Source organism: Pteropus vampyrus, unplaced genomic scaffold, assembly GCF_000151845.1.
Source record: "Pteropus vampyrus isolate Shadow unplaced genomic scaffold, Pvam_2.0 Scaffold9, whole genome shotgun sequence".
NCBI lineage: Eukaryota > Metazoa > Chordata > Mammalia > Chiroptera > Pteropodidae > Pteropus > Pteropus vampyrus.
This window is the reverse complement of record NW_011888790.1, coordinates 335,957-362,976: the sequence shown is the minus strand read 5'-3', so window position 1 is coordinate 362,976 and position 27,020 is coordinate 335,957. Positions and strand designations below refer to the sequence as shown.

General features: G+C 34.6%; 1 pseudogene; it reads left to right on the top strand.

Moving 5' to 3' along the window:
* Window positions 1-21,227, top strand: LOC105302108 (annotated as a pseudogene).
* Window positions 21,228-27,020: the final 5,793 nt, after the last annotated feature.

The following is a 27,020-nucleotide window of genomic DNA, read 5'->3' as shown; positions in this document are numbered from 1 at the left end:
ATGTCTTTGAAACAAGATGATGAACCAGGTAAAAATTTTCATCTCTTCAAATGACTCTAATTATTTTAGATTGAATTGAATAAGAGTCTTGCTTCATGTGATAGAACATAAAAGAAAACCAGAATCTGATTCTTGACAAAATCTCAGACATCAGTTAATATAGCTTGCATTACTACATTAAAATTAACAAAAATATTCTTTGAATTTTTATGTCATTTCATTTCAAGGCATCTCTATTCTTGATAATCTCGGTAGGGTAGAATGTATATCGTTTCACCCATTGTATAGATAGAGAAAATGAGATACAGAGAGGTTAGGTGATTTGCGAGAACTGATTCTAGATTATAATATTCTCAATTCTCTTCTTCCCAGTATGAAATATTTTTCTAATAAGGAATATTTTTCAAAATGAGGACATGGGGGCCATAGATTAATCTAATGTACATACATACATATATACATATGTATAATATGGATATGTATACACACGCACACATTCTGGATCTTTTAAATGACTACTATATAACTGAACACTCTCATGAGGTTTCATTGGTAGTTTGGTTTTATTTATGCTCAGAAAAGGCCAAAGGATTTTAAGGCTTGCTGTAAAAACAAAGGCTTGTGATAGTTAAATCAGAGGCAAGGGTAGAGAGAACTGAGTCAGCACAAGGTCAGAACTGTCAGTTATGCCAAATTCGAAAGGCATATAGGAATTCCCACATTATAGGAATTTGTACCATGTGCATATTAGGAGCTGATGTACTCAAGTAGCTTATAGTTAATAGCAAGTAATGAACAAGTATTCTTATTGTGATTTCAGTAACAATTTGATTAGAAATAATTTAATACAGATTTTAATAACACAACAAACCTATTTGAAAATGAACTAAATGGATATATGTTATTATTAAGAGAAAATGAATTAAAATTGACATTTGAAGAGTGAAAGTTGGCTGGGTAATGTGTATGAAGCGAGATTATTCTGAGATAGCCAATAAAAGCCTTGATATTTTTAAAGACAATTTTGCATATTCTACTTTTGTGAACAAGTGTCCTCTGTACTGGCTTCATAAAGTGAAAATGCAAATACATATTGAATCTAGAAATGGCCAATAGTCTGTTACTAACTTCAATATTGTTGGTTTGTTTTCAGCAAACTGCATTTATTACATTAAATTAATATTTGAAAATTGATACACTGAACAGATGAAACTTTTGAGAAGCAAATAAATTATATTTTTGTCTTCCATTGTTTCTTAAAATATATTTGGTGGGGATGAACACTCCCTTCTATGCAATAATACATGAGACCAGGGCAAGCCTCATAGCATATCATATTCTACCCACTTACTCAAAGATAATAAAAAGTCCTCTAGCCACTTTAAGTTGCAAAAACAGTCTTAATTTTGTATTTGAAATGGCCTAGGGATGCAACTAATTTTTAAATGTTAATTTTGTATCCTGCTACTTTACTGAATTCATTTATCAGTTCTAATACTTTTGGTGGAATCTTTAGGGTTCTCTACAATTTCATGTCATGTGCAAATAATGATAGTTTTACTTCTTCCTTTTCAATATGGATGCCTTTCATTTTTTTCTTGTCTGATTGTTGTACCTAGGACTTCCAATACTGTGTTGAATAAATGTGGTGAGAGTGGACATCCTCATCTTGTTCTTGATCTTAAGGAAAATATTTTTAGCTTTGTATCACTGTGTATGATGTTAGGTGTGTTCTTATGGACTTCATTATCCAATACTTAAGTAATAAATAAGGCCTCAAGTCAACATATACCACACATATTTTCTAGTTGAAATGAACTACAGGTTGCAGATGTGAAAGCCTGCAAGGGGCAGGAGGAGAGAGTAGGTTCTTTACTCCTTCTCTTCCCCTTTCCCTCCAGCTTTCTAGTGGCTTTAGGATTGATATGAGAAAGGAAGAGGAAAAAGGGTTCAGGAAAGTTCTTACTTGTCTGGTGGCCTTCTGTCAGAAACTGGCTTTGGGGATCTTGGAGGCTGGCAGAAGTTTAACATGATCTTCTTGGTTCTCCCAGGACTCTTTAGGCCTCCTGTCAGGTCTCTCTTTACTTGGGGTGATGCCTCTCATTTGCCTTTGGTGGACAAAGTTCTGCTCTATACAGACTCTTATTGCTGGAGTGGCCTTGCCCTCTCAGTTGGTCCCCCTGACCATGATTTAAGAGACCTTCAGTTCTGCTCCTTCTCCTGTGTGTTCCACATCTATCCTGTGAGGGGAAAAAAAACCCTCATATTCTCTTTTTTCCTACAGTAAGTGCGACAATGGTTACTTTCCAAACTCAGCCCTTCACTCTGCCTAACAAAAGTGATTTTAGCTCTCTCCAGGTTATATCGAGGGCCAGTTTGTGATGTTCTTCAGCTGCAGGGAATGCTTATCAAGTGAAAGAGAGAGCAGCACCACTTTGGTGATGATCGGAGAGAGGTATTGGAACTCAGACATGGAAGCAGCTTTCGTGAAAGCAATGCCTCTCAATCTTTTTATGTAATGGCACACATAGAAATGAATAATGCTTATGTGGACTGCTGGGGTAAACTGGAAGGGACTTAAGGGCATTATTTTAAGAGAGATGGAATTAGGAAAACAGTAACTGCCTAATTTGTATAAAACTTCTAAATGATGTTTTTAAATATTGTGAAAACTTGAGCTCATTTCCATGAAGTAAATTTTGAATATCAACTTCTAGTTTTGAAATGGCTACATGATATTTCTGATTAAGTATTTCAATGAAGGTCTCTTAATGTCTTTTGAGGGGGGAAAAAAACCCAAATAGGTTATCATAAATGGCAGAAGAGAATATTGCTTTTTCTCTCAATGAAAACTACTTTCTCATCATTAGCTGGATTTGGAGTGATTCAATTTCTTTATTGAATATTAAGGGTACAATCATTCTTTGTACTTCTTTTTCTTTCGCTGTTGAAATTTCCATTGGAATGCAATCCAACTAAACACTTTTATATCGATTATTTCAGATTTATGATGATGTCATTCTATTATACTTTATAATACTTCTTTAGGATTCAGTTATCTTAGTAACTCAATATCAGTAGAGAAACTTTTAATCTCATTATCCAAAAATTCTTCAAAATTTTAGACTCATGGCAATTTTTTGCTTATGTTCATTCAGGTGCTCAAAAATATCAGTTAAATGTATTATTTTTTCAAACCTATGACTACTCTTTCATATGTCTATAAGGTGAGAGTCATTCTTAAGTTAAATATATATTTTATTTTAGCTCATAAACTTTTGAAAAACTCCTCTTCTGGACAGCCAAAGCGCTTTAGCTTGAGACAGCAGAGAGGTATCTGATTCCATTCATCACTTAAAGTTGAAATCAGATGGGACTGTAAACTTTTTGATTTATTAGATTCCCCGTTTTTGATAACATTCCATGTGGAATTTGATCTCCAGGCAAACTTTTACATCTGAGAAGTTCTCTGTGAGTCACAAATACATTATTTAAGCCTCAGGGTTTTTAGCTCCTGATGTAAAATATTCTTGTCATTGCAACTACATCATCAGTGCACAAATTCACCTAGTGTTTACACAACTTTATTTGCTCAAGTGTTCATTCACGACTTTGATACTTTATCTCCAGTAGTTTTTGATCCATCTTTGCAGAACAAAAATATTCTTTCAAACACATCTCTTCAGGGATTCTAACTCATGTTTTTAACTATTTATAATTACTAGTGTCTGTAAACTAATCAATCAGCAATAGCATTTTTTGTTATTTAATAATCTGAATCAGTGTTGCTTTCATTTACTTGATATGCCATTTAAAAAAAATTAATGGTATTATTTGAAAGTGACTTCTTTTCATTTCTTTAGTTTAATTGCCCCCAATTGTAGAATTAATACATTCCAAAACCTATTAAAATGAAAAATTCTACAAATTAGGTGAGATTTTAGCAATTTAATAGCATCATCTTATGATTAGCTTACTAAATTTGAACCGACAATGTTGTAATATAACTGAAGGAGGTGCCATATGGGGGTGAATGCTGTACATAAAGTTGTATGCACTAAAACAATTATTACTAAATTTAGAAAGTATATACAGAAAATATATAAATGTGTTTAAATGTGATTTCAACTGTTGTAAAGGGTTATTTTAGAATTTGAGGTTTATTTGTAATCGATATTGACACATTATTTGGGAATCCTGCTCTACCACACTCAAGTCTCTTCACGAACTCTCTCAACTGACTCTCTTATATTCTTGAATAGAATGAGGAGGCTTATAATGGATAATACCAGTTTTAAAGATTCCATTTGAAAAATTTGGTATCTGATATCATTCTATTTTGATACCTCATTAAAAACTTTAATTGTAACATCCCATCATATATTGTTAATATGAATTATATTGCTTGTATAGTTTTCTATTTAATTAAAATGTGTTTTAATTTATAGTTCTATAAGATCTTTAAGCCTAAAACTTTTATGACAAGTTTATAATATTACAATATAATAATAAAACAATTTTGTCTACACTAGGGGCCTAGGAAGCTTTTCATTAAAAGGGGTTCGTACTTTAATCAAGTGAGAAAAAAAACCTGTTCTAGATCAATTAGATTTGTCTCTATATAAAATAATAAATATCTGGATAAAAATATATTAAACATCACAATTATACTTCAGAATAAATGACCCGTTTTACTCTTTATTTGGGTATTTTGTTTCATGTTAAAATAAATTGAATCTGAAAAATTCTATCCAAATAGAAAGATCATGATTTTTAAAATTTCTTAAGAGAATTTCAAAATGAGTTTCAAAGTAAGTCATTAATTTTTTAAAAGTGTCATGAATTTGCCAAATTTACCTTATCTTACTATCTACCAGTGTCTCTGTAGAGTATGACTGTTATTTCTATAATTGATTCATAGAGATTTATGGTCTTTAGTATACCTGTGTGCTAAAATAACACATACCTTTTGTAATGTAATAAAACTAGATAGATACATATCAGTTTTGTTCAAATTTTATAAATTAAATAAAAAGTCTAAATAAGGGATATTTTTTACCACATAAATTCATTTAAAAATCAATATGCATATTGTTGCCAAAAGAAAATATGTTTTTAACAGCAAAGTACATACTCTCACAAATGTGGTTATAGTTGTTTAAAGACATGTAATACCTGCAACCATAAAACTTCTAGAAGAAAACATAGGCAGTAAACGCTCTGATATTGCTAACAGTAATTTCTTTTTGGATATATCTCCTCAGACAAGGGAAATAAAAGAAAAAAATTAAACAAATGGGACTACATCAAACTAAAAAGTTTTTCTACAGCAAAGGAAACCATCAATAAAACAAGACAACTGACTAAATGGGAGAAGATATTTGCTTATGATGCATCTGATGAGAGGTTAATATCTAAATACATAAAGAACTTGTACAACTCAACAACAAAAAACCAAACAATTCAATTAAAAAATGGGCAGAACACCTGAACAGATATTTCTCCAAAGAGGAAAAACAGATGAACAAGAAACATATGAAAAGATGCTCAAAGTTACTAATCATCAGAGAAATGCAAATTAAAACCACAATGAGATATCACCTCACACTTGTCAAAATGGCTATCATCAATAAATCAAAGAACAACAAGTGTTGGCAAGGATGTAGAGAAAAGGGAACTCTCATACACTGTTGGTGGGATTGCAAATTGGTACAGCCACTATGGAAAACAGTCTGGAGGTGTCTCAAAAATTGAAAATGGATATACTTTTTGATACAGCAATTGCATTTCTGGGTATTTATCCAAAGAAAATCAAAACAATAATTTGTAAAGATCTATGCACCCCTATGTTCATGGCAGCACAATTTATAATAACCAAGATATGGAAGCAACTTAAATGTCCATCAACAGACAATTGGATAAAGAAATTATGGTTCATATATACAATGGAATGTTACTCCGCCATTAAAAAAATGAAATCCTACTATTTGCAATGACATGGATGGACCTAGAGGTTATGTTGAGTAGAAGAAGTCAGACAGAGAAAGATAAATAACATAAGATTTCACTTATATACGGAATCTAAGGAACAAAAAGAACAAACTAATCAAAAACAGACTCACAAATATAGAGGACAATCTGGTCATGGACAGAGGGCAGGGGGGTTAGGGAACTGGGAGAATGGAGTGAAGGATTAAAGAAGTACAAATTAGTAGTTGATAGATGGTCACGGAGACAGGGAGCACAGTATAAGGAATGCAGTTAGCATTAATATAATGGCTAGGTGGAGAGCCAGAGAAGAGAAAGAGAAATTAGGGGGATTGTTTTATAAACTATGTAAATGTCTAACCAATGTACTGTATACTTGAAATTAATAATGAAATAAAATTAAAAATATAAAAACATGTCATACATTTAAAAATAACATATTATGTATGCATAAACATGTATATATATTTAATGATGACATGGAAAATTATTATAATTTTGAAAAGTGACCTATAAACTAATACATATTATAATATGAAATATATTGTGCAGTTCAGTATTCTTACAGTAACCTCTGAACCTCTCCAATAGCACAGTGACTCTTTCAAGAGAATACATTACATTATAATAACCAGGCTTTTTAAAGTATGGCAGTTTTAGGATCACATTTTGTGGCACAATTTAACAGATATCCAATCAGCTATATTTATTACCATAAACAAGAAGAGGAATCTCTACCACAACTCTTTCTAAAGCACAGAACAAAAAAGAATAGAAAAATTTTGGTCTTACTATTAGGAGGAGACCAAAAATAAAGGTCATTCTGTTTAAAGTAATTATATACATATTTAAAAAACACAGTGGATACCATAAATGGTATTAAGTTTTCTGAAGGCTTACACTTTTAAATTATATATATGTCAAAATTCTAAGCTATATTGTATTACAGGAGAATATAAATATAAAGTGATCAGCTACAGGCTCAGTGGGATTGTGTCACCATGATGAGCAAGTGCCAGATCAAAGTAAACCCGGATAAGGTGAAGGGCTAGGGGGTCTAAGTGTTGTCTTCTCAGTGTACGCAAGGAAATAAAGCGGCAGCTGTAGACATACCATCTACTTATGATGAGCTGAGTGGTCTTTTTGCACTCATGGTCCTCAGCAGGTGGATGGGCTTCACATACCTGCACATCTTGCTTATTTTTACCTTGAATTTTTGAATTTCTGATTTGTTATATTCTTTTGTATCTACCAGGTCATGATTGATCATATTTAATTTATGTTGGAGTATTATTGTATTATAGTATTTTTATATTTCTTGGCCTTTTAATTTTATTTTTTTATGGCCCAGTATATGATAATTTTTACAAACATTCCCTATGTCTTGCAAAGATGTATACTCTACAGTCACTGGATATAGCGTTCCATTTATGTCAAAATTGCTGAATCATATTGTTTGTTCAACATCCTTACTGATTTTTTTAGACTGCTTGTCCAATTATGACTGTGGTTTTTCCTGGAAATTTTTAAAAACTTTTCTTCTTAGCAGTAGTTTTAATTCTCATTTTCAGGCTTATTTTTTGACACCAGGATACTTTTGCTCATTATGTGTTAGATTTACCTGTGCTGTCTTGAGCAAGCAATCTTATACAGGTGAGGGAGTGGGTAACAGGGGCTTCCTTGGTTTCCTAGTTCAAGAGGACCTTCTTCTATTGCATCAAGAAAGGGCCATTTCTTTAATAAAAGATGATTATTTTGGGGGGAAGGTGATGAGGGGTTATTTCTCTCCTGTTTTTTGATATCTTTTTATTTCATTAGAACCCTTATCTCAGTTGCTTTCTTCCTCTCTTCCCAGAGCCTCCAAGGACCACCTCTTGAAGATTCCTTCCTTTTCCCTAGAAGCACCACCTTCCCAAGAGTGCCCCCTCTGCTCCTGTACATTTTTAACCCCTTTCTTTGAACAGACCAGCAGCCAGGGCTCTGATCCACTAGGTCTCAGCCGACTCTGGGTATTCTCCTTGAGGGAAGGACTCTGCCCATGTGTGTCCTTGGTGTTGCCCGTTCTCTAGCCAGACTACAATCCCAACTCCGCTGGACTGACTTCTCAGTCCTACAGGCCCTGCAATTTTAGTCCAGCTATGGGCTCCAGAACAAAGCCTGCTGGTCTCTGATGATTAATTCCTTGCTTATAGGTAAACTGAAGAAATTCGTAGTACTTTTGTCCTCTAATTATGCAGTAGGCATAAAGGCTATGGATGATTTTATTTGCTTTCCTTGTTGATCTGTGTGGTTTTTAGAAAGTTGTGTGTGTAAAAGTGATTAAAATTTATGTGACTGCCATTATCCTATGGAAACTCAAAAGCCTCAATTATCTTTGAGAAGAAAAATAATCGTAATCTAGAAATATCAATTGTTCGAAATGTGTGTTATCACAAATCATTTTCACACCCATTTACATCAATATTTTTCTTTGAAAATCTCCAGAGAAAAAGTCATTTTAACAAGTATATCAAAACAGTTTTATAGTTGTTTAAAAATGTTATTTCCTTTACCTTCTGTTTTATACATTGAAGCTGTCAGATATACTCTAGTAATCACCCAACAGTTCAAATCAATAGAAAATTACTGATTCATATTATGTTTAAGGTGCTGCAAAGGATTAGAAAGACAAATGCAAGATATGCCCCCCTTTGATGAGTTCATAGTTTAAAAGGAGATAATCAAGGACCTAAATAGTTGAAAACACATGAATATGATTCTTACATAATAAAGGGAGAAATAACATATTAAGGAAGTACGAAAGAGATATAGATCATCTATCAATAGGGAGATTAAGGATTTAAAGAAGGGTAAACCTGTCCCTCAGGCAGAACCTACAGGACAGGCAAATGAACTTCTTTCATGAAAAGACTAGGGTGCGTTTCAGTCTGACGTCTGCTCTATGCTGTAGGGGTGGTAGCTGGCCAAGAACTGTGTCCCTGATTGTTACATACAGTTCCATGAGACCCAGGAATACGAGCACCTCTGGCCTCCAGTCAGGCGATCAAGGGGTGTCCCTTGGGTGGTACTCATGGGCACATCTCAGGATTTTCTTAGATCCCCTTTAATGTCACCTCCTTGTTCTAATCTCATTAATGTGACTCTCTATCCAATTCAGGTAATTATTTCACCTTATTCACAAGAACTTTCTTTTTCCCACCAAACACACCCTCACGGTAATTCTCTGCTGATAATTCTTTTTCCTTTTCACTCCATCTCCAATTCAGACAGCACAAATCTAGTCTGGGTTTAATGCCTCAAGAAAAAGATGGGTTAGGAAAAAACAGACAAGGAGTTTTCTGAGTTCCAAAAGTCTTGACCTTGGAGGAAACAGAAGGCTCCAAGTATAAGCAAGAGACTTGGAAGAACTTGAGACAGATCAGGTAAGGCTTCCCATCCTATAGACTAGTTTCCTGATTTGGAGGAGAATCAAAGGAGAAAGGTAGATGCTACTTAGTGTTAAGAAATTGGGTCCTGAACTACCCCCACCTCTCAAGCTTACACTTGGAATTCCCAGGCCCAGGGGGCAGCTAGCACTCCCAGATTTGTTTGTGGATTCTAGGATCAGTGTTAAGGGTGTGGTTCTGGGCAAAGATATGCTAACGGCCAACTTCTGCTTCTGTAATCTGCTTGCTTGTTTGATGTTAACTAGGGTGTGGCTAGGCTTCATACGCTACCTCTTTTGGGAGCTCGAGGCTGATCTCCTTGAACCCTGCCTGGTAGAGAGTCAGTCACCGGCTGGCTAATAAAGGCTCATAATTCATCTCAATTGGCTCGTGGGTCTTAGAATTGATTGTGCCACAACAATCAGTAGGGACCCTAGCCCCCTTTCTGAGAAGAGCCCCAGGAAAGATGCAAAGACACTTGAGAAGAAATGGCTAGAAGTATGTCTAGGCAGAAAAGGCCCAATCATGCACAGGAGTTGCCAAATGTTTCTTGTGCTTATAAGTATGCTAATTCCTCCTTTTCTTAACAAGCAATTGCAGAGTTGCTTATTTTTGTGCGCAAGACAATTGCATGTTTTGTGTGCAATTCTCTTCCTTGAAAGAAGAAATAGTTTCAAGAATTTCTAATTCAACTGTGAGGATAATACATACACCTTTGGAGTAATGAGAAACAATACAAAGGAAGCACCTCATATGAGTTCAAAATAAAATCTCATAAGCTATATATAAAAAAGCATTTAATTCTCTGGGTTGTTATTTATAAAGTTGAATTCTAATACTTTTTTGAGAACAGAAACAAATGTGTTTAATTCTTGGAGGGAGAAGAGATGAACTCATGTTTTACTTTAAGCATGACAATTTGCACTTAACCAAAATTCAAGAGAAAAAAAAGAAAAGAAAATATTAATAATCTCTATAGCAAACTTTTCTTATTTTTCTCTTCCTATGGGTGAATGGATGACTGAGGATTTACAAAAGGTAACTACAAAGTGGTTTCTTATTTTTATTTTCTTTTCTTGCTTGAAAACAGGTTTATGACAATTGTGCAATGTGGTTGTGGGACATACACTGCCATTGCATAAGTTTTCAAATTTAGAACCATTTTTGTCTGTTTTCACACCTTAAGCAAGGCAATCAGTCAAATGAGAACTTTTATAACCCAGTTAAAACCCTTCCTACCTTGTCTAAATCCAAAATGACTCAAACATATTCCATTTTCAGTTATATCTACCCAGTGAAGGACTAATTTTGTAGCTGACCAAGAACATGGACAATTTTATGAAGGTGGTTCATACTTAACTGTATATAGGCCCCTTAAGGAAGAGTTCTTTTGTGTTCAAATGACTAGAAGCCATAGTCTATATCTTCAAGGATCTTATCATCTATTGAGACTGAATCTATATACCCAAAGCACTTTGTGAGGAATTACATATTAATTTTTTAATAATTAATTTGCAGAGTAAATGAGAACTGAAGGAAGAGAGAATAAGAGCATTTTGAATGAGGTGATTTTAGGACTCTCTGCAAGCACTTTGGCAAAATTTTAAAACATTTCTGCCACTCGTATGCTCCAGAAGATATTTGAGTTGTGTCAAGGAAAATATATGGTCTCTTTTGAAGTGCTTCCTTCTCTGTCAGAACAATGTTTTCTTAAGATCGGGCAATTAAGATCGTATGACTGAATCGGATCCAAACTGAAGTGACTCACTGCTGTAATTTTTGTAAGGTTGTGACTTCAGTGGTTGAGTATATATCTTTCAGGACAGTTAATACTTTCTGAGTACTCTTCAAGTTGACATTTTTCCTTAGAATTATCTCTGTATGGAGACAGTCTGGGTCTGTGCATGTTCTGCGATTTAAGTTCTTATTGCATTGGCTTGTTTTCCAAGCTAGATGAAAGTAGGTGAAGATGATATGATTGTGATTATCTTTTTCTGAGGACTATATGTCCTGTTTAATGGCTAATAAACCACTTAGTAAGCCCATTTTCTTGGAATATAATAAAATGATTAAGAGTTTGTGTCTCAGTTCTAACCCTAAAGAAGTTTCTTCACCACTGTGAACTTTGATTTCTTCATGACAACTGGGAAACTAAGAATGCCTACTTCTATATAAGTATTGTACAAATGAAATGAAATTATTCATGTTAAGCACTTAGCAAAGTTCCTGGCATATAATTAGCACCCAGAAATATTTTTATTATCACTGTCAATGGAGGAATATGAACACTGATCACCCTGGGCATTCTGATCTTGTTTTCATGCTATTCCTCTTGCATGAAACATCCTAACTTTTGCTCTTAGTTCACTTAATATTCTAGGCATTGAAAGATTCATTCAAGTTTCATTGTGAATTTCTTTTCAGCTGCTGTAGCCTGATTTCTTCTTTGTCTCACCTGTAATAGCATTTTCAATGTCCAGTGTGGTAGTTAAATTCAAGGCGTCTGGATTTGAATCTTGGCTCTTTACTTACTGGCTGGATGACCTTGCATAATTTAATTAACCTTTCTGTCTCCTCTCTGTAAAATGGTCATAATAATAGTACCTACCTCATAGGGGTGTTGTGGAGATAAGTTGAAACACATAAAGAGATGAGAACAATGCCTCGAATAGTAATTATTAAATATATGTTAACTATAACAATTACCTTACATTTTTGTACCAATTTGTTCTTTAATTGGTTCATATTCTAGCCCCATATTATCAATTATATATCAATTCTTGAGATCAAGAACCATTACTCAGGTAACATTTATATAGTACCCATCACAGGAATGAGTACCCAGCAAATGTTCAATGTTTGTTGATTGAGTAAAGTCAAACAAAGTTATAAGTAAATTATTCAGAATGAAGGAAGATAAAGAGAAACATTCACATACTAAGCTTCATACCTGCATCACATATATTATATCAATTCATCTTCAAATCATCCTTGTGTGAGGAAGCTTTATCTTCCACACAAACAGCATTTGTACAAAAATGAAATAATGTTGCATGTAAAGTGCTCATCATAATGGCTGGCAGGTGAGTGGCTCAATGAATGTAACAATTATTAACTATCAATAGGAAGGAAGAGATCAAACTTTTCACCTCATTTTACGAATAAATAACTGAGGTTCATAGAGTTAAACCAATGCCTTGAAGTCAAACAGCTAATAAGTAATGTGACCAAGGCTGGAAACTATGACTTTGCATTTCATTGCCTCCATTATATCAAAAACTGCTAAAAAAGTTTCTTTGAAAAAAGGCTTTGAGTTTATAGTGATAGGATGGGGCTCCTTAAATATCTCTTCCAGATAAATTGGTTTAGTTTTCTACTATTGTAAGATGGTCTACAGACAAGGAGCAGATATTGCATGAATGATAGGGCAGAGTCAGAGAAAACAGCAATGAATTAGAAGCCGGAATCTAGTTTTAACCATGGCTTTGTCTTTACATAGCTGTTTGTGACTGAACCTCCTTGGGCCTCAGATTCTATCTTTAAAAGAGATGTGCGAATTAGAAGAGAAAGGATCTCTAAGTTCCTTTTAACATTTGACATTCAGAATGATGAAGCTAGAATAGAGAATCTTAAGACATGGCACTCGATTATCAAAATTTTTTTTCTTGTTCTGTGGAGTCAAGGTAGAACTTCTTCCTATTTTCATGAAGATGCTGGAAAAAATGCTTCGAACTACATGTTTGAATAAAATATTTTTTTTGTCAGTATGTATTGCTGATTCTGCCGTGCTAAGCTCAGTTGCATGGATACAGAAACACTGAAATCATTCCTCATTAACTGTGAAGAGAACATTTAGAGACAGTTAGTCTATTTTCTTTGCTTCCAAAAATTCAAAATAAACATTATTTTCCAAACCTGTTTCTATGGTTTTCTCATTTAACCATATTAATACTTTAGTAATGTCATATAGTCCCAAGAAATACATGTTATTGCAGGACAAGCAAGGTGGGGTCTATGTAATACCATATGTCTGAAAGACATGTTTTCATACATCTGTCTAATATTGGGTATATATTTCTAGATAGTTGGGTGATGAAATAGAGTTATTCCCAAATGATAACTAATGATCTTGTTTCAGAGTCACACAAAAAAGGGCTATAATGAAGAAAAACATCTTGCTTTTGACTCGAAGGCAGATTGGACCTGTGATTTGCATGATTATGGAGTCCTTAGAATACCATTTACTAATTGTACTTGTAGGAGTAGTATTGTTAAATAGTAGTATTTAACAATATTACAACATTAACTATTGTAAATGTATTGTTAAAATCTAAACAAAATTGAGAATAAAATTTCCCTGAATTATACGTGAAATGTAGAAATTTCCTTGTTGAGAAAAAGATCTGTATGTGTTCCCCTGTGCACTCATGTGAGGACTGGCAAATAAACCCTGGTAAACTAATTGGAAACAGAAATGATTGAGACAGAAGTGGGAAAATACATGAGTAGAATAACCCTATTATATTGCAACTTAATTGGTCTAATCCAAAGGAACGAGCCAGTAGTTTGATAATATGACTCCAGAAAACAGCATCATTAAATGTTATTTAAAGTTGTTCCAACAGATCTTTTAAAACCAATAACTCCTAGGAAACTAGTATCGAATAAATGAGAATAAATAATGATATAAAAGGAAAGTCAGATCAAACAGAAACATCAAAACTAATGAGGTTAGCAATAGTTAGACTCACTTGGACACACTTTTGCTCCATGGATTTCAAGATTAAAGAAAGTTCGATTTATAAAGCCCTAGCATGATAGCAAAATCAATGACCGCTAAACATGGATAGAGGGGGTTTATTTTGCAACCACCTGTAGGGACCACAACAGGGTTTACAGTTCAGCTGGGTTCACTTCACAGATACATTTTATCCCTTCAAGGGAGATCAGCAGAAGGGATAAGAGGAAAAGGCCCAAACTTTTCATCTTCAGATCCTCTCCCCAACCCCGTATATGTACAAAAGCGATCTTTTTCTTAATAATCCTATATTCCATGCTTGTACTAAGAAAATGCCTTCAATAAGTGAATTTTTAGTCCTTGGGGAGAAAGGAGAGAAGTGAGGGGAGAGGGGAAATAGAGAGAAAAGGACCATTTTTTGATGGGGAAAAGTACAATAGCAACGCCATTCTGATGATTTACTATAGGATAAACTCTTCTTGAAGGTGAAACATTTTTGCTGAAGGAATAATATGTTATTACTTTTTTTTGGACGTAAGGTTTATATTTTATTAATCAAATTTTACCTTACTTAGTGCTTACTCTGTGCCATGAAATATACCAGTTATTTTTGGGAACGGGATATATGCGCAATTCCCGTACCCAGTAATGCTGTAGTTGAGCACATTAAACAGCTGGAAAACAAAGCAGGATGCTAATTCGTGAGGCACAGAAGGAAACATTTCCACAAAATTAGAGCATTCCATTTGGGACGAGATGACAGGGAAGTTTTCAGGGAAGAATAGTGACTCGTGTTGAATTTAAGTGTCATTTCAAGATTATGCTAAGAAATATATGGTAATAAGAAAATTAATAACACTTTTCATGTTTACTATTTCCCGATTCCAAGTCTTTGCTCATGATATTTTTTCCTAGCTGGAATATAGCTTCTAACAAAGCAATCAATCACATCTTCCAAAAATCTGGCTCTCAACACATCTCTGCAGGAAACCTATCCTGCTAATTCCTTTGCATTTTATTGTTTTCAATAAGTCCAACTGACTATGCTATTTTCCATTTTAATTTTTCTTATGTCATTGTCTTGAGTGTGCTGATTTTGCTGAACTTAAACGACTGAGCAAAAAAGATAGTGTCTTGTTCATTTGATATTATTTGTTATTATTTTCCTTTTGTTACTTTGGCACCCAGTATAAGTTTTTGCACCTAGAAGTTTGCTTGTTCATGTGAGTTTATTTCTCTGAACTTTAAGAATAGGTGGAGTTCAGGAAAAAAAATTTATTTCCTCAGTTTTTCCCTCTTCTGCCTTTCTTTTTCTTTCTTTTTTTATTTTTTCAATAAGGACTTTTTTTCTGGATTTTTCCTGCTCTGTTCCCCTCTGTCGCTTTGATCCAGACTTTCACTTTTCTTTGTCCCTACTTTCCTTAACTTGCTCAATATTTTTAAATCTACTTTATGAAGTATAATTTACATATAATGTATTTCGAAATTTGATGAGTTTTGACACATCCTTACAGTATTGTAACTATCATTACAATCATAATCTAGAACATTCTATCACCCAGGAAATTCCCTCATGTCCCTTTGAAAGCAAACCCATCCAGCTCCCTCTAGCAACCTGTGATCTGATTCTGTCACCACAGTTTTGTCTTTTTTAAAATTTTATACAAATGGAATTGAACAGCATGTAGTCAGTCTGATACTAAAGCTCATGTTCCATACCTGCATCTATTACTTTTTGATAAAAGATAGACAATGGTGAAATAGTTGAAGTAAGTTGAAATTGAACACACTGCTCAGGATTGCACCTTGGCTGTCAAGGGAATCCAACCTGACCCATTCTGACCTAACAGCCTTATTTATAATCAATCAATAAATTAAAAAAAAATTGGGACCTACTATCAATAATTATAAACAACTGAGAGAGAGCTTAGGGATCCACAAATGAGTAATAAATGTTTCCTGCCTTCTAGAGATTGCTGCTAGTAGGAGAGATAAGACAAGAGCAGAAAAAAACTCATACCATAAAGTAGAGGAGTTCAATGGAAGAGGAGAGCATAAACTAGAGAATTGGAAAAATCTTTTCAAAAAGAGATGTCTTTGACTTTGACCTTAAAAAATGAGTCAGGTTTCAAAAGAAGGTGATGATAAGGTGATATTTCAGGGAGAGACAATAACATGGGTGCAGAACATAGAATGATGGTCTCCCAAAGATGCCCAGGTCCTAGTCCCTGAAACCTGTGAATAGGTTACCTTCCATGGCAAACTGGACTTTACAGGTGTGATTAAGGATCTTAGAATAGGGAGATTACCCTGGGTGGTCCTAATGTAATCACAAGGGTTCTTAAAAAAGGGTTGCAGAAGGGTCAGAGTTATAGAAGGACATGGGATGACAGAAGCATTGGTGAGAGAGAGAGAGACAGAGAGAGAGACAGAGAGAGACAGAGAGAGACAGAGAGAGACAGAGAGAGACAGAGAGAGAGAGAGAGAGAGACAGAGAGAGAGAGAGAGATTGATTGATTCTTAAAGCTGCTATGTTACTAGCCTTGAAGATGGAGGAAGGGGCTTTGACCATGGAATGCTGGGCCTCCAGAAGCTGAAAAAGGCAAGAAAACAGATTTTCTCCAAGGAAGGCAATTCTGCTAACACCTTGATTTAGCCTGTAAGACTCATTTCTGATTTCTCACCTCCAGAACTATAAGATAATAAATTTGTGTTTTTAGGCTTCTAAGAGAAAATTTGTTCCAACAGCAGTTGGAAACTAATACAATGAGAAAATACAACTTTTAAAGGAAATAGTGAGTTTGAATGTAGTCTAAAGTATTTGTAGGGCAACATGGGAAATAGGGCTGAAACTGCAGGTTGGGATAGAGTATGGCATCTGGCATATAGTCAACACTCATAAATATTTTCTAAGTGCATTTGTTTCATATTATCATGGCTTGAATTGTGTCTCCCTCAAATTTATATGTTGAAGTCCTAATGCCCGAGTACCTCAGAATATGACTTTACTTGAAAATAGGGTCATTGCAGATGTAATTAGTTAAGATGAAGTTATATTAGGGGTGGGCCCCTCATCCAGTAGGTCTGGTATCCTTATAAAAAGGGGGAATTTGAATACAGACCCATACACAGGGAGAACATCATGTGAAGATAAAGGGTAGAGACCAGGATAATGCTTGCACAAGCCAAGGAACACCGAAGATTGCCAGCAAGCCACCAGGAGCTAGATGAGAGGCATGGAACAGATTCTTCCTCACAGCCCCCAGAACAACCAAACCTGCAGACATCTTACTCTCAGACTTTCAGTCTCCAGAACTGTGAATTAAAAATTTCTGTTGTTTAAGCCCCTCAGTTTGTGGTACTTTGTTACGGCAGCTCTAAGAAATAATACATGTATATTTAGGAAAAAATGGAGAGACATGAAAGGAGTCAAACCTGTGACTGAAACAATTAATTGGATAGTGGTACGTGGGATGGTCTGGAGAGGGGAAAGCCATGAGGGCTAAAGTGGGAACGCAACAGAATGAAGAGAACTTAGTAGAGCAGTGAATTTGGGTGATTAAAATTTCCAAGTCATAACACATAACGTTTAGGAGGAAAACAAGACAAAGTATTTGGAATCATGGCTGTCCTAGAAAACCCAATCTGTGTCAGCAGTTCCCAAGTGTATTACACAGAACACTAAGCCCACAAAATGCTCTGAAAGAAAAACTTTTTTCAGAAATAAATTAGGCAAACTCAATATTTTAAAGTATCAAAGGCTCTGAGGAGTCTTTTAAAAACAAATCAAATCAACTTTACATAATTCAGCACTTTTCGAATTTATGTGAACATGCCTTTTTTTTTTTTTCATAGAGCCCTTATTCACATCCATGGAACATTCTTGGATCATCTTGCTCTAATTGTGTCTCATTCTCTAAGACAGATGTTTTCCAATACTGTATGTGTAGCCATATGTGGCTATTGAACTTTTGAAATGTAGCTAATCTGAATGGAGATATTCCATGGCTATAAACATGCACTAGATTTCAGAGCCTTATATGGAAAAAGAACGTAAAATATCTCAATTTTTATATTGATTACTATATAAAATAAGACTTGGATATGCTAGGTTAAATAAAATATTAAGATGAATTTCACCTATTTCTTTTATTTTTTATATTATTTTAATTTTTATATTATGGTGACATTGGTTAATGAAATCCAGTAAGTTTCAAGTGTACAATTCAACAGTAAGGCATATATATATATATTGCATTGTGTGTTCATTGCCCATAATTAGATTTCTTTCTGTCACTACATATTTGATCTCTTTTACCCCATCTACCCCCCTCCCCCCACCATCTGATAACCACTTCACCTATTTCTTTTAAATTTTTAATGTGACTACATGAAATTTAAACTTATATATGTGGCCCAAATTCTATTTCTGTTGCACAGCACTGCTCTTGACTATCCTATTTGCTTAGTATTCTCTTTAATTTCTGGGTTCTTTTTAAGAACTGTGAAGGGTCTGAGGCTTTACCCTATTTGTCTGCTAACAAATTATCTTGCCACGGTTTCAAGGATTCTAGTACAAGACATGAGACTCATGAATCAAAGATAAAGGATTGTTTCTTATTCATAGCAACAGCAGTAGCCAGTGTACCATTATTTATTTATTTATTTATTTGCACTACTTCCGAGTCACAATTCCCATGGGCAATATGAAGATAGCTAACACCTAAAGGGTGACATAATAGGAGAATTCCAAGTTTAGGAAACTGAAATATTCTATAATAGTTAGCGTGCCTACCCTTTGCTCCAAAGGGATGCATTATCTTTATTATACTGGACAGAAAGCATGTCTGCCTTTTGTTCTGGAAGAAGACACTGTATCGTCTAAGACTCTAGTAAACCTGCCCTTTCCTCTGAATAGAGGCACTAATTCTATTATTACTACACAAATACTCTTGAAGAGATAATCTGGAACAAAAATGATCAGTGCCTTGCTTGCAAGACGGGAGACAATTTTTGTGTTTCTGTCCAATAGATCTCTTCCCTAAGACCTTATTACTAAAAAAAGATGTGAAAACAAAGGCCACTTCTTGACTATCCAACTTGTGCTTAAGAGATTAAAGATGAGGAAACCCTTATGTAGATATCCAGAAGAGAATCTCATTCTCCAGTGTGTAGGAAAATGTCAGTGTCTAGAAGGGGCTATGATTTTTCTGCACATTTTTGCTCTCATAGGCAAAATAGAAAATAATCTCTAGCACTTGGTCCAGCTTTCTGGACCACTCTGCGTGTGTCAGAGCCTGATGAGCGAGCTCAGGCATGCCCAAGACTTGATTCTCCTAACATTGATTTTGGTTGGTAGCAATCATGCCTTAATCACTTATATTTATAGTAATAAAATACAATATAATACTAATAAAACAGTATATATATAAAACATGTAAGTCAACTATATAATAAAGTATAATATTTATAAAACTTACATGACCAAATAGATAGCATTTACCTTTAGAAATTCTTAGAGTATCAGACACTAAACTCAGTAATAATGCCATTGTGCAAAATATATTCTGTAATCATCTGTGTTTTCAGAATCTTGTTTTGATTATTTCCAATGATAGAGATTTTTCTCCTTTGCCAAATGGTTAGATTTTTGTAAACATCTCAAAGTTATTTATAGCAAAGTCCTGTGAATAAGTTGAGTAATACAGTAGGGTATTACTACTTTGTAAAAAAGCACAGTATGATTTTAAGACTCTTAAAGTGGCTTTTAAAATAGTTATAAAGCAAAATAATTTTTTCAAAATTATTTTGAGTAAAGGCAGCATTTCCCAAGTAATTAAATAGCTTTATAAAGTGACTGATTTAAAAGCATATGCCCTTTTCGATTGCCTAAATGTTAGTAATAGTGTATTAAAATTACTTTCATTCAACAGCCATGCCCTGTTACCTGTATTAATAATAATAGCTGATAATTATGGATCACTTATACTGTGCTAAATACTTTATATGTATTAATCATCAGAAATTTTATTTACAAGGAGAAAAAAGGCACAGAAAGTTTTAGTAACTTGTCCAGATCACCCAGTTAGTTTGTATCAGACTCAGAATTTGAACAAGGGCATACTTCATATATATACTATTTCATCAAGCCAAACTAAAATGACAAGGTTTGAAATATGCGTAATTACATGTCAACCTCTGTATTTTCAAAAACATTTAACCAAAGGTTTGTACTTACTATGATGAAAAGATAATGTCCTTTCTGGAACTTTTATACTCTATACCATATATGTTGGTTCCATTCAGTGTCAATAGCTCATTTTCATATTCAATGTCTCCCCAGAGTGCAAAAAGAATGTGAAATTCTCATGAGACATATAAATCTAGTTTTTCCTTTAAATGAGTTTTCAATCTGTTATATTTATAGATTCAAAATAATAGATAAAAATAAAATATAAGAAAGCCTTTGAATTCTATTAAACCATGTATAAAAAATTCCTGCTTATGTCTAAGAAGGAAATAAACAGCTCCGAAAATCAAAGAGCCAGAGGACCTGGTTCAAGGCATTTGTTGCCATCGGGGACTACAATAGACATGTCAGTTTGGGTGTCAAGTGCTTCAAGGAGGTAGCCACTGCCATCCGTGGGGCTATCAACCTGACCAAGCTCTCCATTGTCCCTGTGTGGTGAGGCTACTGGGGAGACAAGATCAGCAAGCCCTACACTATCCCTTGCAAGGTTACTGGCCGCTGTGGCTCTGTGCTGGTGCACCTCATTCCCTTCCGGAGGGGCAATGGCATTGTCTCGGCCCCTGTGCCCAAGAAGCTGTTGATGATGGCTGGTATCGACGACTACTACATCTCAGCCAGGGGCTGCACTGCCACCCTGGGCAACTTTGCCAAGGCCACATTTGACGCCATCTGTAAGACCTACAGCTATCTCAACCGCGACCTTTGGAAAGAGACAGTGTTCACTGAGTCTCTTTATCAGGAATTCACTGACCATCTTGTAAAGACCCACACTAGAGTTTCTGTGCAGAGGACCCAGGCTCCAGCAGTGGCCACCACATAGTTTTATGCAAGAGAAATAAAGTTAATTAAGTCTGTTAAAAAAAAAAAAATGGCTTCCCACAGTTTGTCCAAAAGAGGCTTTCTTTTTGAAAAAATTTGACTCTTTTCAAATAACCTGCAGAGTACTCTACTTGAATGATTAATTGGGTTTATCAAAAGGGAAAGAGAAACAGAACTCTATTACAGCAAATAGTAAGATGTGGCTATAATGCACATTTAAAAAAATATATTTTAAAGTAAGTATTGCCTTCTAAATTGGTCTGCCTTATTATTTTGGTTTAAAGGCTTGATAGTAATAAAAATAAAGTATTTCCACATCCAAAATAGCAACATAAATTTCCATTTTTGCCTTTTTTCTATAAAATTAACCATAAATAATTGGATTTTTTAAAAAAATCTTTGAGATGTAGAATTTTTATTGTTAAATTTTACTTCTTAGTCTTTCTCCCAAATGAATCTCTTATAAGATTTTATCTCAGGAGAAAGAAGATTTTTCCAGTGATTCTAAAACTAGAATCACTAATGGGTTTCTAATGAGGAGTTTTATTCCGTCATGAACCCTTACCTAGCATCTACTATAGCAGATGGTGTGAAATTGGTGGAAGATGAAGGGATTCAGATGAGTTGGAGTTAATAGAAATAAATCAAACCGAAGTTTGAGTCATCTTAGTCATGGTCTACGAAGATAGAACACGAGGGTCATCTCATTGGTAAATTAGGGTTAGTCTGGCAACTTACAGACAGAAAGTCAGAGTGGGAAAAACCATTAGAGAGCATGTTTGCTTTTGTAAAATGGGTTTGGATGTTTGTTGCTGTTTTAAACTAATTTTCAAAAATGCACAGGGTAGCAGCAACTAAGACTGTAGATTTACAATCAAATTGGCTGGGTTCATATCTAGACTCGACTACTTACTAGCTTTTTATTTTCTCTGCAGAGAAGTTTATTAATTTGTCATCTTTAAATTGAGGATAATTTAATATTTCAGTAGTTGTAAGAATTGAATGAGTAATACATTTAAAGAGCTTGGACCAGTGCCTGGCATAGTAAACACTTGATAAATTCTCAACCCTGTGACATAGGTATGACAGTTAATTTTATGTGTCAGCCTAACTAGGCTAAGGGATGCCCAGATAGCTGGTGAAACTTTATTTCTGGGTATGTCTGCAAGGGTGTTTCTGGAAGAGATTAGTACTTGAAATGGTAAACTGAGTAAAGAAGATCACCCTCACCAACACAGTGGGCATTATCCAATTATTGAGGGCTTGAGTAGAACAAAGAAACAGAAGAAGGGTGAATTTCCTTTTTTTTGCTTGAGCTGGGACATCTATCTTCTATTGCTCTCGGATACCATCACTCCAGGTTATTGGGCCTTCAGATATAGACTGAGACTTACGTCATTGGCCCCCACTGGTTCTTAGGTCTTTGTGTTTTATTGGAATTACACAACCAGCTTTCCTGGGCCTCCAGTCTGCAGATGATAGATCATGGGACTTCTCAGTCTCCATAATTGCATGAGCCAATTTCTCATAATAGATCTGTTTGTATACATACATATCTGTATCTCTTATTGGTTCTTTTTCTCTGGGGAACACTAATACTAATAGCAAATCCTACTTTATAGTTGAAAAATTTAAGCCACAAAACATTTAAGTAATTTGCCCAAGAGCATGTAGCTGGTAAGTAGCTAAACTGAGATTTGAACCCAGGCACTGTGGCTAGAGATTATATATAATGACTCCAGTAGATTTGAGAGATTTTGGTTAAATTTTAGTGGCATTGTCAAGATTATATCTCAATTTGTTAAAATATTGGCTGCTACATAATAAAAATGCTTTAAAATATGACTGTTGCTAATAAAAACATAATTAAGCCTATTAAGCTTCAAGAAAAGAGAACAAAAGTTTCCTACAACAATGTAACTGAATACTACTTTAATAGATAAAAAGAGAATGTTATTGTAAAGGCCACATTTAGATGAAACTTGAACCAGTAGGTAAGAATGAGTGGCTTATTGTACAGCTCACTCACTTAGGAATATTAATCTAATAAAACTGAATGAATTCCTTCCATTATTATTCTTGGCCCACAGGAAAGTCGACAAAAGCTAAAGTATGATAGAGTCACATTAGGTCAGATTCAACTAGAGTAGGGGTCTTAGAGAAATTGAATTTTTATAAATGTCTTTTTGGCTTCTCCGGGCTTGTGTGTTATGTTTATACTGAACTTACTGTATATAAGTTATGGTTTAAAGTGTTTGCTTCCTGAAGCCACTTGCTTTCTGAAGCACTAGAGCATGACACAGGACAGTGAGAAACTGCCATTCCGACATTGTGATTTAAGAGCAGAGATGGTGGATCCAGACCAAGGAAGATCATAATCCAGTTCTGCCACTTTCTTGCTACATGACATTGGACAAGTCACTTAATGGCTTGGCACTTTATTTTCTTCAGGTACAAAAGAGAGATAGTAAAAAAATCTACCTCATAGGGTGATTGTAAGGATTAAATGAGTTAACATGAGTAAATCTTAGATGGATGACCAATGCATTAGAAAGAATAATAGAAAGGTCATTTCTTGTTAATGTTATTGCTGGTGGCACCAGCTTGCCTTGTTAACTTGGCTCATGTATCCACCAGTGATAAACCTGCATATATCTAGACTTTAGTCATAGTGTATGTAGTAGTGTAAAACCTTCAGTTTCAGTATCATGAGGCTAATCAGACCTTTTAATTAACGTAATTAAAAAAAAAACACTGATTTTACAAGAAAAAAAAGTAAACAAAACAACACCATCATATTTTAAGAACTAAGAGAAAACAACAGTGTTTAAACAAAACACCAGGAAACTCCCTTTCAGGATTTAAACCTTTCAGGATATTTCCTAAGATCAGTTTGAATTCATTCCTATTTCCTATGATGCACTTATCACTGATGAATTCTGACACTACTCCTCATGTGTCCTAGGCTAGTGCCTTAATATCTCTGAGCCTCAATTTTCTTTCTTATGAAACCAAAGTACTCTTTGCTCTGCCTGACTCACTGGATAGTCGGGATGCTATATCTAAAGGAAGCTGACTATATCTAAAATATCAATATATTATATCTTGGGCAAAATATTACATTACTTTAAGAATGATTCTTAGATACCACAACATCTTCAGGTTTAAAAAGGCAAATTAACCTAGTCTCCTAAAATCACAAGGACAGAAAAATAGACTAAAATTTTATAAAGATTTTCATCAAGTATCGAAAGGAAAAGATGTACTGATTAAAACAGATACACAAATTCTTGCTAATATTTCAGCTGTAGAGCATATTAACCCTTCCAAATTTTGTAAGGCTATGACTCCACTAAAGAGGAGATGCAGAAGGCTACTAAGGACTTTAGTTTACACTGGGAATCCCAGGCTTTTGGACAGGCTAGGGAAGAGATGAATTCTGGCCAGGAAAGCTTTTAGGGACTCTTACACCATATCAGATGAGTAGTCCCTTTCCCTGCTGGTATGTCCTGACTTCCTCTGCTTAGGATGCAGCTGCTGCTTCCACATTTGCATTCACAATATCAGAGAACATATTGACTCAGCAGTTCTTCTGATAAAAATTTGTTCTACAGAAATACTTGCACTAGCAGGCATTGCTATATAAATTTACCATGCAACATTGCTTGTAATACTGATAGCTAAAAATTGGAAGCAATCTAAAGGCCCATTGATTCAGAAGTCTTTAAATATATTATGATACATTCAATCTATGGAATATTTATTCTATGTATTCAAAGTATTAAAAATGAAGTAGATTTTTTGTAAGGACACAGAATGGTGTTCACACTGTATTGAGTGAAAACAGCTACACTACAGTATGTGCAGTATGATCCTACTTTTGTAAAGAAACATAAAACTTTTTCTCCCTCTTCTAATTTATATATATAAATGTATACATATATGTAAAAGCACAGAGAAAAATGGTTATGAAAATATACACCATATATAAACAGTAGTTACTTTTCAGAAGTAGGACCTGAGAGAAAGGACAATTAAATGTTTTACTTTATGCATTTCTGGATTGTTTGGATTTTTTTTTTACAGTGAGTACACTTTTAAATTAGGGAGAAAATTTAAATACACACATACATACACAGCCACGCACATGAACTAAAGCTAAGTAAATGCTATAATCTCTCTCTTTAGTACACTTCTGCTCCTTCTTCTCCATTATTCTTACTTAGCCTGAAGAATCAAAGTTCAGCTCTGGACAATATGTATAGGTTCAAGATCTAAATGTTGAACAAGGCAGAGATTCTTTAAATATAGCCTGGTGGGGGTAAACATGCCCATCTTCCTCATTCCGGGACAGTGTTATTAGTAGCAGTGTGTGTAGCAGTTTTTGTGAGCCCACACAAAGCTACTGCCAACTTATCTCGTATTTATTACTTTGGCACTCTACTCAGAATCCCTTGTACCTGCTGAGAGTTTGCTTTTCATTTTTCTGCTGTTATATACCTGGTTCTTCAAATTCAAAATTTTGCTGTTGGGGTGAATGTTATATTTTTAAACCGAAAAGGCAACATTTGTATATTTTTCTCCTAAAGTTTTCTTTAACAACATGTTCTCTTGGTCCAGATTATCTACTACATTGATCTATAAGTCCTGTTAAATTGGATGAGCATCTATCAAAACTGGAACAACTGTTCTATTCATTGAATCACCGCCAATATTAGAGAGTCACATGACAAAGATTGAAAGCTGTACTACCAAATATGCTCATAGTTTGCCTTCATCTCTTTCCATTTTAATGCATGTCTTAAAATTTTCTCATGATGAATGCTTTTTTAGTCTAGAATCAGGAGAGTCCCTGGCATTTGAATAAAGAATAGCACAAGCTCCTGATGTTTGTAAGAAATATATTTTAGGATGCTGTAATTCCCAAACACCATGATAGCAAATAATTTCCCCTATCAGATGTCATAAAGCAGCACTAGGAAATTTAAACGATTACTTCACATCGCTCATTTAATAAATACAATACCGAAGTTATATTTGAATCATTTGAACTTCTTTATGGAAGTTTTTATTTTTGTTGTTTGCTTTTGATTATTACACATTTTTGAATCAAACTATTTTATCATTTATAAAAATCCCCATGTCCAACAAGACAAGTAGAAAGAATGAAAACAACTTGAGATGTAGATACTGGGAAGACAGCTAGGCTCACTCACTAGTGAAGAGACTTTCTCAAATATAGCCTCATAGTACCTTGATGCAAATTTGTAACTTTGGCAGAATCTCAGCCTATCATGGGAATCTGAGTCACTTATAAATGGTTAAACCGAAGGTTAAATTTGTGCATGCTAAAGTTCACTACATTTAAGGTGAATTAACCAGCACTAATTAGGCCTTTTCTTTTTTGCTACTTATCACTTTGTGAAAGAAAAGTGAGCTAACAATATACGGCTCCATCCTTGCGTTCCTTCAGTCTCCAAGTGACCCTCCCCAAATGTTTACATGCAGCTCAGTGGAAAAGGGCACAGATGGAACAATATATTTTCTTTGTTTCAGGGTTCATATTTTTGTTGGAAAAAGCACTGGACTGGGAGTCTGGATATCTGCTATTTCTAAACTATTATCTTGATCAGGTTACTTAATCTCTCTGATCTAAAGTTTCTACATTGCAACATGACCTGTTAGGAAAGATCTATAAAGCTCCTGAGCTTCAGAATTAAATGTCCACCTGCCTAGGATAACTTTTGTAACATATTAAACATCTCAAAGGTAATATGTCAAAAAAGAACTCGATTTTTTC